This window comes from Apus apus, chromosome 8 (assembly GCF_020740795.1).
Source record: "Apus apus isolate bApuApu2 chromosome 8, bApuApu2.pri.cur, whole genome shotgun sequence".
NCBI lineage: Eukaryota > Metazoa > Chordata > Aves > Apodiformes > Apodidae > Apus > Apus apus.
In genome coordinates this window covers 16896531-16909614 of record NC_067289.1, presented here as the reverse complement: position 1 = coordinate 16909614, position 13084 = coordinate 16896531, and the positions used below count along the sequence as shown (strand labels likewise).

At 40.8% G+C, this 13084-nt stretch overlaps 1 protein-coding gene across 3 annotated transcripts in view; it reads right to left on the bottom strand.

The window, feature by feature from the left end:
• The window catches only part of DIS3L2 (DIS3 like 3'-5' exoribonuclease 2), a 185461-nt gene that overhangs the window by 77098 nt on the left and 95279 nt on the right, over positions 1-13084 (bottom strand). The gene's annotated exons all lie outside the window — the stretch shown is intronic.

The window sequence follows — 13084 nt, the reverse complement described above, 5'->3', positions numbered from 1 at the left end:
CAGTCTAGAGGTACCTTGATTCAAAAATTAGGCTAGAGAGGTGCACTACTGAGTTTAACGTGAGGTTTTGGCAATAATTTGGATTTGGAAGTAGGGATCATCCTCAGTTTTGGAAGTAATTAGTACCTTGGTCCAAGAAATTCTGGTTTGCTAATCCTCAAAGAAGCCTGTTGACCTTTGTTTTCTCTGGAAGGACTAGGCTGGATTTGAGGTGCTTATTTGTAGAATAGTTCCAAGTGCAGTCGGTTCCTAATTATAACATTTGGTTCTTTAGAGGAATTCAGTAACTTCTTGGTATCTATAAATATTTTTTCTTTCCCTCACTTTTTAAAAAAGACAACGTAATGAGATACCATGTTGGTGACAATCCTGTTTGTTTATACACCTTGCAAAGAATATTATCAAAGCCTTTCTCTAAACTGCCACGTTTTTTAAGGATAAACTGTTAATTGCTGCTGTGACTACATGGTACATCTGCCTGTGTGCCCTTCTGATGGGCACTGGAGCTAGATTTCAGCAGAGCGAGAACACAAATGTCTACAGGCAAAAAGGAAGCATGAGAAAGTTCAAGCTGGTATTAGGAGAACCACCCATGCCCCTAGCTGGGACTTCAGATAAGTGAGCACCAACCCACCCTGTGTGACTGCTTGAATTCTCAACAACTTCACCTTAACTTTATTAAGCCATGTTTGTGCAACACTGAGTACGTTAAGTATTATCTTGCTTTTTGTGCTGCTTTTGTACACTTGACAGGGCATGGATGTAAAGGCAGTAGAAACACACATAGAAGATGGGAGTGCTGGGGTCTAGATTTGTCCACATAACCTACAGTCACTGGAAGGTCCTGCAGAGAGTAAATACAATGGCAGCAGGGGGAGAAGGCAATAATCTCATTGCACACCAAGGGACAAATTCCACCTCTTGTTAGGAAGCTGGGAGAAAAGACTGCAGATTAAATGGTTCACCTCAGAAAGCTGCCTACAGCTGTGTTGTGATATTATCACATGCCTTGAAAGCTGCTCTACGTGGATTAGGCATCCAAGCCTGAAACTACTTAGACAGTAAGTCTTAGACCAACAGTTCACCCAACAGGTTTAATATTACACACACTTGAAGCCAACACACTCAGAAGGTAAAAAAATATTGAATACTTTGAAGTCAATATTGTAATGTATTGACCCTGCAGGCAAATATTGACAAAAGGAAAAGGAGAGGAGGTCATTACATCATGCCTTTAATCGCACTTTAATTCAATATGTGCACTGTTACATACATGAACTTTTTCTCCTAGGTAGAAAATCGACAAACCAAGAAAGACCTCATTGCATGAGATAATAAAACATGGAGTTAGCCAACGAAAACACATTGAGCAGAATTAAGTTTCATTCAGGTTTCCCACCAGAGCTTCTAAAATCTGGGGTCAGCGTGAGCCCCCTGCTTTTGCACTTCTAATGGAAACTCTATCTAAATATTTTCTTACATACATTGACATAATGCAAACTGGCAGCTCTCAGGTTTGTCTTGCTCAAGTATGAATCACCCCATTTCCCTCACCCCCAAAAAATTCAGACCAAGAGAACTTGAAGATACAGCACAACCATCAACCAATCAGATTCCTCTCAAATTACTGCTTTTTGAATGTGTTAGACAAAATACCAGCCTAAGCCTGCACAAAAATACCTGCCTACTGCTCTCTTCTGGTTTATTTCCTAATTAAAATGAAAGAGCTTTGCGGATAGAGAAACACTGTTCACTAGGATTCTCTTCCAGGTCTTCAAGCACTTTTTCTAGTCTCATTAATTTTTATGACAAAGTCAGAAAAGGAACATTTCACATTGTAAGTTTTGAGTTATTTCCCAAGGAAAAAAGAAAATGTGGCCTGAATGAAGAGAGTGTTAAACCAGCACTTGCCAGAGTGGTCACCACATGCTGGACCACACACCACAGGCTGCTACACGTGGTCTACTCAACCTCCATTTTGATGAAGAAACCTACTTTTTCGGCAAACAGAGGCTTCAAGTCTTGGCAGGCAGCTCTCCATCGTGATAGACTTTATACCCTAAATTTCTTAGAGAAACAAGTACTTTACAAACCACAGACATGCTTCACCCCAAATCTAAAATTCTCCAACAGTGAAACTAAAGCTGCTCAACAACCCCTAAAGCAAGGTATACACTACCAGCTTAAGGATTATTTTTTTAAAAATAAATTTACATTAGAATGTACAGGAGATTAAGCCAGACACTGCATATGATGATAATAAAGCAAGAGTTGAAGGAAGCATCTATTGCAATGAAAAATGCTGAAGGCACTTGGATGGCTTCTTTCACTCAGGATCTCTGGGGGTTTTTTTCACTTAAAATCGTTTCATCTGAAAGTGGGTGCAAAATTTGTCATCTCATTGAAACTCCAATATACCCGTGGCACTATAAAGCTGCTACGTGGGAGACATTTAGCAACAGGGAATGCCATTTAGAATCAAGCAATACATGTTTTGTTAACCAGCTGTACCCTATTAGCCCCTGTCTGCAAATACAGCAACGAGGCAACAGAGATGGATGGAGAACGGGAGGATTATGTGGAATTCGACATTGGCACTGCAAAACCCAGGAATGAGCCTCTGCAAAGAGGAGCTCTCCTCCCAAGGTCTGCAAGTAGAAGGAGAGAAAGGGCTGGGCACTCAGCCACCAAAGCTCCTCCTGGGGCAACGCTCTGTGCAAGTGGGACAGGATTTCTTGCCATCTCACTGCAAAAAACACAGTTCTGATGCCCTTGTGGCACCACACACAAAGAAGACAATTTCCTTTTTTGTTTACCATCACATAGGCTCTCAGAATGGCAGAATACACTGGACCTGTGTTTCTGCATCTTTCTAGAAGCCTGGATCCTCTCTCAAAGCTTACCAAGTGATAGAGCTATGAAAGGCAGGTCTCCCCCAGCACAATGCTGCACTAGGCATGGAGCAGTTTTGGAGAAGGATCGGCTCCTGGATCTGAGAATCTGGTTTGTTTGAACCCACTCCAAAACCTTCTGGGGATAACACTGATATGATGATAAAATCAGAGCAGAATTGGTGGCACCTCACAGAAAAAAAAAAAAGCTGTTGCTTTTTCTTTTCATTTTTTCACTGATGATCTCATTCTCTACGACAAAACAGTTCAAAGAACTTTTCTCCTTTTTTGAGGAAAATTATAAACAAAAAGGATTAGCAAGAAAGAGCTGGAAGAGAAGGAAAAGGCCCCTTCAGCCTGTAAATGTTCCATAAAAACTGCCAACACAGCAAGTCATATCAAGCATTTGCCCCAGGAATTAGAAAGTTGAGGTGAACATATTTGAACAGTATGCAAGGGAACTCACTGGCAGCAAATCCCTCTTCATCTTCAGCAACCTTGTCAGTCCTAGCACAACTGCAGAGGGACAGACCAAGCAAGTTCACTTCATACCTTTGCATATGTAAATTTTAGGGCCATGCAATTTAAAAATACAATCCTCCAAGGATAAAACAGCAGAAGATAATTCTCTGGCATGCATACACACTCCCCTTTATTTCCATCTCGCCTTCGAGTATCATCATTCTCGGGAGAGAAGACAAACACTAGCAAGAGTGTTAAGTCAACTTAGAATCTAATTCCAGGGTTTTTTTGCATTAACCACTATTTCTCACACTGTCTTCACCCCTCAGTTAGGGAGGAGATAGAGCAGAATTCAAAGCAGATTGCAAAATGTTTGCTCTGCCCAGAAAACAGCCAACTACCTACCTGCTGCCAGCAATTAAAGGTATTTGGCTGTTCCCTGGCTAGACCAAACTCTTGCAGAAGATAATTACAGCTCTTTCCCATTCCCCTGCCCCGGGGTTACCATGCTGCTGCTCTTATCTGCAAAGCAATATTTAACGCCTTGCAAAAGCAAGAAAAACTTGCATAAAGAGAGACAAATGAGGCCTTTAACCTACATGCACATTGTGTTGCTGTTAGCAGTGCTACAGCAGAGCACGGGTCTTCACCAATGGTTCCCACACATGACTGTGGTGAGGACAGTCTCTACAGTGGAGGGTCTCAGGGAAGGAACAGCTGGAGGGGCTGCAGACAGAGGTGGACACAAGACAAACAGAAGCTGCACAGAGGCTGAAAATCGTACTGAGACCTGGGGAAGCTCCTGGAAGTAGCTAGGGATCATCACAGATCTTTAACACGTCTTTAAATGACATTTGTTTCTCTTTGGCATGTGTATGTACATCCACAGCTCAAGGGTTCCAGAAGTGGCCCTATTGGGATAAAGAGATGGGGAAACAGAGAGACAAGAGAATGACAGCACAAGTGGGAGAAAAGAGTAAAAAGAAAGCAAAAATAGAGCAAGACAGAGAAGAGAAGGTTTTAATACAAAAATAAGTGTGGAACCATGGAAAGAGTGAGTTATTTGTCTGTTCTGGAGCCTGAAGACAAAGGTGGGTGGCTTTAATTCTCAGCTGAGATTACTTTTCCACTAGGGGAAGCCAAGCTATTGTTCAAAAAAATCAGACAGTATGTTTCATTTTTGTTATTTTAAAATAACAAAGAAAGTGCTTAAATTTTACTTGTGTGCCCTAGGGCCATTTTGCTTTTAGAAAGCACAGTGCAACTGAGCATAAATCCATTAACTTGTTTACCAGGGTATCAAATTTTTAAAATTATCACATGATGGTCCTTTAGCCAACTGATATGCAACTAATTACACCTTTTTTTTTTCTTTTTTTTTTTTTTAACACATTCAATAGCTTTTTTTCCTTCTCAAAAAGTTGCTTCTTGGACATAACCTTACAAAAAGACTTCAGCAGAAGCAGTCAGAATTCTGTATCTCCAGAGAGCAGGACAAGGCCCCAGGGCACAGAGCAGCAACTTTTCCAACCAAGCGTAAATATTACTTCAGTAAATGTTGCAACAACTTCAAAAGAGGAAAAACTGTCTGCCCAAACAAACATTAAGCACCCCTAAAGGGTAACAATCCACAAAATATTAGGTACCACATCATGCATTACCTCTAGGAGTTGTTGCCATCCAAGCCCCCCTGACACTGGTTCACATGAGAAACATCCCACAGAAATAGTCTCCTTCACCTACCAGCCACAGAGGCTTTGAGGCCAGACAGCCTGGCCAAGGATTAAAGATATTGAACTATGCTTAGTCACTTTTTTTCTGGGTTTGTAGAACCTGGAGAGGTGGCCAAGGTCAGGCCCCCGACTTCCACGGGGAGAGAGAGGGAGCAGAAGCACATGCAGGACATCAGTGTGGCTGTTCCAAGTGCCTGCATCAACCAGCAGAAGGGCTTGGGTGGGTCTGGGCTTTTGCTTTGCTTCTTAAGTCATAATTAAAATCATGGCTTCCTTTCAACCTCTTAACTCTTTAGCCTTTACAGATCACATGTACATCCTTTTCCTGGGGAGCTGGGCTGATGTAAAGACAATAAAAGCTGTGACTTTTCCCACTTAACTGGCAAACTCAGGAGCTGCAAAAGGGATGAATCCTCAAAGGTAGCAGAAACAAGATTGGTCCCAGTTCTTCCAAAGTGAGAAAAAGGATGAGATCACAGAGGAAAGCAAAATAAAATAAAATAAAATAATTTTTTTAATGTTAACTCTTCTCATATTGAAAGTCTCGGCGCCTCCTGGATGTCTGGAAGTATCTGAGAAACCCCTGAAAGGAATGGTAATATTCCAAAGGGATGCTTTCAGCAATCCCAAGAGAACCTGAAAATATTCAGAGCATTTAATAAAAATAAAGCATAACAGGTTTTTTGTGACTTTTTCTTTTCCTTTCAGTTAAAGTCTGTGTCAGACATCACTGAATCTAAAATATGGAATAACTCATATCTGCTTTGTAGTGACATTTTAAACACTGTTTTACTCAGGTCTAAACTACCTGAACTTTGGCAGTTTTGTCTCTGGCATCAACTGAATATTAAAGACATGACTATGATTTTACAAACCACTTTGGGATTGGATCTAGGTAAGGTACAAAACAAAATTCATGTGTTCATTAAGTGTAGTGAAGGACAAGAGAAGATGAAAAGCAGAAAAACCTGCTGGGAAAGAAAACCTTCCCAAGCAGAATACTTCCTAGAGTTTTCCCATGAGCCATCAGCAGTTCCTTAAATAGTTTCAGAATTGTGAGAGACTTTATGTATTACCAAATGAAGCACTGGGAACAGGTCTTCCATGTGAATCTCATACAGCTTTTGTCTGTAGCAGCTAGTAAATTCAACAATGTCCTAAAACCACCTGGTAGAATTTAAAAGCTACTTTTTGCACTGCAAAACAAAAGCAGGACACCCCCATAATGTGGCACTTCATATGTCGTGCCTTACAGAGCCCTGAGTTTCATACACAAACAAGCACAAGCCACACAGCTTGAAACAAGCACAAGCACTGTTTCAAACACTTTGGATTAAGTTAACATTTAAAGCCCCCACAAGGAAGATGATGCTCCACACTGTCCAGCCCTGAAGAGTACACTCAGAAATGGTTCTTGGTCAGCAGGAAGTGCTCCCAGGCTCTCAGGAGAGCAAGAAGGTCAATCCTCCCCCAGGAACACCAGGTAGATCTTTGTGCTGGTGGTGTTCTCTCCACCTCCAGCTCCCATGAGCTAGAAACATCTAAGCTGGTGATCAGTCAGAATTCAGGTCTTCAGACCTCACAGGATGTATCAGGATACAAAGAAACAAAAACAAGAAACAAAACAAGAGAATCCTGTCCTGTGGGTCACCAGAAAACCTGTGTCAGCTCCTGTGACAGGTCATGTTGCCATCCAGAACACACCTACTGCCTACATAATTCCTGAAAACAATCTTCAAACCTGATGTAATAACTGCAGGAGAATGAAAGAGCCCTTATGTGCCAGTGGCACCACTGCACCATTAAGTTGGATACGTACTCAAGGAAGGAATATTCCTGAGGGAAAACCACTAAATACTCAGACAGAATTTACACATCACGTACAAGATAAAACATTTAATTGCAGACTGAAGAACATGGGGAATGATATCCAACAGAATAAGCACACTGCATAAAGATTTGTTCACACTGCTGGGCAAATTTTAAACAGAAAAGTACAGATTAAAGGGGGGCACAAGTATTTTAATAGTAAAAGTCAGGCCAGAGCACAGGACAGCTGGGGATAGACAATATAATGATGGAAAAGAAAGAGAATGTATAACATTTGCTACAAATGTATCTGATTTATCCCCTGAATGCCAGTACTTGCTATATGGTAACCCCTGGGAGAACCTCCAGATGACTACTTGTGACTTAGACCCAACATGAATATTTGCTAGTTGGAGTCTATCCCAAGCTGTTGGCAGATGGATCTTCAGCCCTTCACCAAGAAAAGACATCAAGCAGGACACCAAGGCAACGACTGTGCTGCTGTGAGCTCAGATTCCCAGCTTGGAAAGTACTCCTTGCTGGTAGGGAGAAGTTATGAAGGGAGATTCCAAGCAATCTCTTAACAGCAAGGATTCCAGCCAACATGACAAAGGTAAAAGGACACAATTTTGTGTACTCACATAATGAATTGTTTTTATCACCCTTCCAAGACCCATGCAAGAGGCCAACTCCATCAGGAAATCAGTAGTCTTTGAATTTAAAGAGATGGGAAGTAGCACCCAGCAGCTTTCAAGATGAATTACAGTAATTTTGGGTGTAGGATGTCATCCTGTTCCTGAAACAAAGGTTTAGAGTGGGGAGGGACCAGCCTCTCTCTATTGCCAGGTCAGTCCCTTTTGTGATATTTCTACCAAATTCAAGGCTGAGCGAGTGTTCCCAGGCATTCAAAGAGACCTTGGGATTTAGTGCTAGGCCAAAGACATACAAGGTAGTTCCACTGAACAGCCTTGACATTTCAATTTCTTTGAGAACAGAAGGCAACAACTGAGATTTCACTTTCAGCCATCCAACTCTTTTGTTTATTTTTGGAAAGATTTCAAAAATATTTCCATCTAGTTTTACTCTTTCTGTATGTTGACATAATACTCAACAATCAAGAAATACTGTAGTGACTTGCACCGAAGATGTTTTTCCTGTTCAGCTGGGTTCAGAAACCCCTGCACTGCAGTAAATTTAAAGTTAAAACAATAGCCCAGCACTTCTGAGGGACCCTGATATTTAAGTTCATAATAAAGAATATATACAGCACTAACCTCTTTGCTGCCTGCATGAAGCAGGACATATGAATGAAGTCAACCATATTTATTCCTAGCTATTAGTACCATTTAAAAGCTTATCTTCCTCACATATCTTCTGATCCTTATCTGCCAAATGTAGTGGAAAATCTTGTTTTCTCTAGTTCTATCTGGTCATGACCTATAATTTGTGGTTCTTCTCTAGACTCTCCTGGTCCTTGAGGTCCTTTTCAGTGAATGGTAAATGCTTTTAGATCTGTTTGTACAGGAATTTCTGGATCCTTTCTGATGATCCAGCTCCTTTGTTGTTGGTTGTTTTGATTTTTTTTTTTCTTCAATATACAGACACTATTGCTTTTAAGTTCCTATCCACAAATACTCGTAAAATCCACTGAAACACAAAACTTGACACCTCTAAATCTTTGGGGAATTGTCCCAGGTCCTGAATTTATGAACTGAAATGACCCAGAAGGAAACTTTGTCCAGAGCTTCTTTCTTCCTTTCAGGAAAATCAATTCCCTCTCAAGTAATTCTACTGGTATTTGCACATCTGTTTGCATACTCTGCAGCCATGGTCTTCATTAGCCCTTCAAAGACAATCTACCTGTTACACTGTTTTAACCCTGTGTTTTTCCCCCAGAACTTTCTTTGTGTGTAGTCAAAAACACACTAAGCTTTTGGGATAAGGATGGAATATCTGTAAAAATATCTTACTTGATACAAAAATCCAGTGCAATTAGTATGAATTATACATGCCAAATCCTGCCCATTTTTGCTTAACCAAGCTTTCAGCCAATCTTCTCACAAGAAGCTTTCAAATATAACCAAGAAATGTTTCAACATATAATATTTCAGCAATCAATGCTCCAATTAAGTTCAAACTTTCTTTATCTCCACCCAATACATTAACACCCAGGTTAATGCACTTGTTTGGGGATTAGGCTCAGTCTATTTCCCTTTCAGCCACCACAGGGTTTGGAACAAGCTGCTCTATTTCTACTCAAGCCAATGGAGCCCTAAGCTGTCAAGTTGTTTCACTGATTTTGAGATAAATGTTTTGTGGAGGAAGGATGAAGCAATCCAGCCCTCTGATCCATTCAATCCTGCATCTGGAAACTGGAAGTGATGTGTGTTGCTGCAGACAACCACGTTTTACTTTAAAATAAGAAGCAAAATATACTGTTGATGCTGCAGTTCCCCAGTGTTACACGGGAGCACGCTGTGGGACACAGCAGGGATCTGGATTTGGCACAGACCTGAGTGTAGTTTGCATAGCTCAAAAAATCTGCAACCACAAGCTCTTGATGGAAAGACAGGAAAAGTACCTGTTTCTAATCACTGCAATGTGTCTTTCACTTTCCTAGTGACACAACATAGATTCTGAACATAAACCCACCAGAACTAACCAGCAGGGAACAGGAGAGTCAAGCTAATTATGCCTGATATTAAAGGAAAAACTACCCAAATGTTACACACAATCCCACTCCTTGTAGGCCTTTATTTTTCCTATGCTTGACTCCTGCAATAAATTGCAGTTTCTGGTCATTTTACATTTGACTCATGTGGGGCTTCTGTCATGTTCTCTCCAAGCTGAGTCTGGTATCTGGTCACCTTAAACATCTTACAAAGAAGGAAGTATAGTAATTTCATAATGTAATTTTTGATCCAACACTAGTCCATTCTTCAGTGTTTGTCTTAAGCAAGTCAGCCCAACATGACTCCAATTACAAATTCTTCCTATACTCTGCACTGCAGGAACTAAATGGATTAGCTGAAAGGTCCTCTATCGTGTGTTGCTAGAGCAAATTTCACCTGACACTCCTTAAGTGGCCAGAAGGACAAAGTTGAATAGAAGAGGGAACATTTATGCCTTAAAAAGCAGAATATAAGTGCACACAAGTTTGCAAAATTAAAACAACCAAGTGTTTGCAAACTCCACCAGCAAAGAACAAGGATGGAAGGAGAGGAAGACATGGTGGTCACCTGAAATGGCAGAGAACATCTTGGGGCTACCAGGTGTTTTTCAGGCACAAGACACTGGAGTTCATGGACTAGGTGATGTTTACTAAGGTGTCCACTAGGCCCAAGAAAAGCAGCCCCAGTGTCCATAAGCCTGCAGTAGACAGGGGATAATTTTACCAACATTTGGCAAAACATCAGCTGGTTTTATTGAAATGTGTGAAATAGGCTCCTTGAACAGAGATATAAGCCCTTGCTCTCTGCAGATTTGTTACCAAAGCCTGCAGCCCACAGCAGATTCACTGGTGTCTCCTAAGAAGAAAGGTCACATTGTACACTTCCCAGATTTTGGTCACTAAAAGAAGCTCTCCTCTTTGCTTAGACACCATTTTTAAGACACTTACAGAAATAAAATGTGTTTGAAGTTTTTATCCTGTTACCCCTAGGCATATTTGATTTAGATTCACCAACTGGTTGGAAGGATTTTAAGGGAAGGAAAAACCAGGGAGCAGCACATTGCAGAAATCTCATTTGCTTAGGTCATCAGGTAAATACAGGGAAGATTCAATGAATGTATCTATATATGACCCTGCTCCAAGATGCAGACATTCAATGTCACCAAAGACATAAAAAACAGGGCAAAGAGCCTGTACAATATATTTCTGCTCTGCAGTACAATTCCTCCTAGAATACTATTTAAATTGAATTGAATACTATTTAAAACTTAAATTTTAATTACTTTGAAAAAGATTGTAGGGATACAGGGAAGAAAGAGCAACAGTGAGAACCATGTTAGTCATCAACAAACATACAAAAAGATATATAGAGACTCTCAGCATGGCCAAAAGTACAGCTTTGACATCAGCATTGAAAGACCTGGACATGGGCAAGACAACCCCTCAGAAATGCACCACAACCATTTCTGTCACATCTGGCACAAGCTGTCCAGAGAAGTCGTGGATGCCCCTTCCCTAGAGGCATTCAAGGCCAGGTTGGACGGGGCTTTGAGCAACCTGGTCTAGTGAGAGGTGTCCATGCCCATGCAGGGGGGTTGGAACTAGATGATCTTTAAGGTCCTTTCTAAGCCAAACCATTATATGTTTCTATGATCCTTTCCCATCACAGCTTGACATTTCACTAAATGGAATTGTTTGCCTTCAAATTTGTCAGATTTCATTTCTGTTCCTACCAGTAAGCAGCCTTCAAACACAACCCCAGCAGCTGTGTGCATTACCAGAAATACACACACCACTCATAGATAATTCCCAGAAGAGGTTTTGCAAGTGTGGGAACCTTGCCTAGTGCCACTGGGACACACAGGTCACCTGGTGTGCTCTTACGTGACGAGATCAGAATGAAACTTGAAATGTCTGCACTCTGGGTGAAAACACCTGGGCTTGAAAGCAGCACAGTTCTTCTCTGTGAACGCTCTGCAATGTCCATACAAACTGAGAACAGCTCTGTTGTATGCTCCTGGCTGTAGTAACTCCTAGAAGACGTGCAGAAAGGATCACAAAAGAGCATTGACTGAAATGAACTTGCTTAAAACCTCAAGCTACCCTGAAACAGCTCTACAAAGGCTGCAGAAACACGGCACAGTCCAGATCCGTCTTTTACTCTAAGGTTATGCTGAGTCATCTAAAAGGAGTACAGTTCGTTCATATTTCTGAAGCTGTTACATAAATAACCCTATTTTCCTACTTTATTGGAGCTGATCTCTTTTAAAATATACACTCACAAATGTGAACAGCAAGCTTACCTCTCTACTGCTGTCATTAAACAATAACGAGGAGCACGACTGTTAATCAAAAGCAGACTCTACTATAAAATTCTCTCAAAACCAGACTGGCCCACTTAAGACATATATCCCTGAAAAGTTTCCAACTGCTGCAATATCCTACTGCAAGCTCCATTAAAAATACAGCTATTCCCACAACCATCCCAGGCTTCCTTTGCTAGTGACAGCTTACTACCAGGTAGTTCTTCATGACAGATTTGTGGATTACTTCTGCAAAAAATTCCTTTCCATCCTTTACTGAGGAGGTAGCAGTGGGTGAGTCCCCCATCCAGTGACCAGAACTGATAAGGGTTATTCTAAGAAGCTTTAAAACTAAGCAAAGGTGCAAAAACATCCCCTTATCTCTCTGCTTGTTGCCTAAGATCCTTCAAGACAAAGAAATGCCTCAGTCTTGAATAAATTAGCAACGAATGCTTAATGCCATGGACAATTTCACTCTTCAGAATCTTCTGAAATTTACTGATTTAGCTGTCTGATACAAAGAGTGTGGCAATGAGTGGCTTCTTTTTTTCTTGTAGTTATTACGGGTCCTATACACCAGAGAGACAGTTTTCTGAACTGGGTTCTACATTCTCTGTTGATTTTTTGAGATCTCCTGACATCACGAGGATGCCAGATACACGGTTTACTCATGTTGGGGGATTTTTTTGTGGTGTTTTGTTTTGTTTTGTTTTTAAAGTGTTTTACATATGGAACAAAAAAAAAAGATGGAAAAAAATAATAATTTATTCTAACCACATCTACATTTGGAATAAAAACCATGTTAACTCTTAACACAACTTTGCCCTCATGAGAGATGCAGCCTTGCCAGCCCTGGATAAGCCTTTAACCTCTAAAGCAACTCTTTGCCATAATAATTGCAGCTAGCATAGCAACTTTTCAAAGCGAAAAATCCTCAGGGTACCTCCAAAACATATAAAGAGGCTCTATTAAGCACAAGATTGAGGTTCCCACAGGGGCTGTCTTCAACACTGAAGAGCTGGGAATGACTGTGGCTTTGAAAGCAAGTGAACACAAAGACGACAACCCAAAGGACTCCCAGCACTGGTTTTGGACCTTTCTAAATTTGCAAACTCCAAAAAAACATTTAAGTCAAAGTACAGATATCTTTAAAAATTTCATATATGTTGATGCATTTATACCCCTACTTTTGCCAGCTACATTTCATGGGCCTAC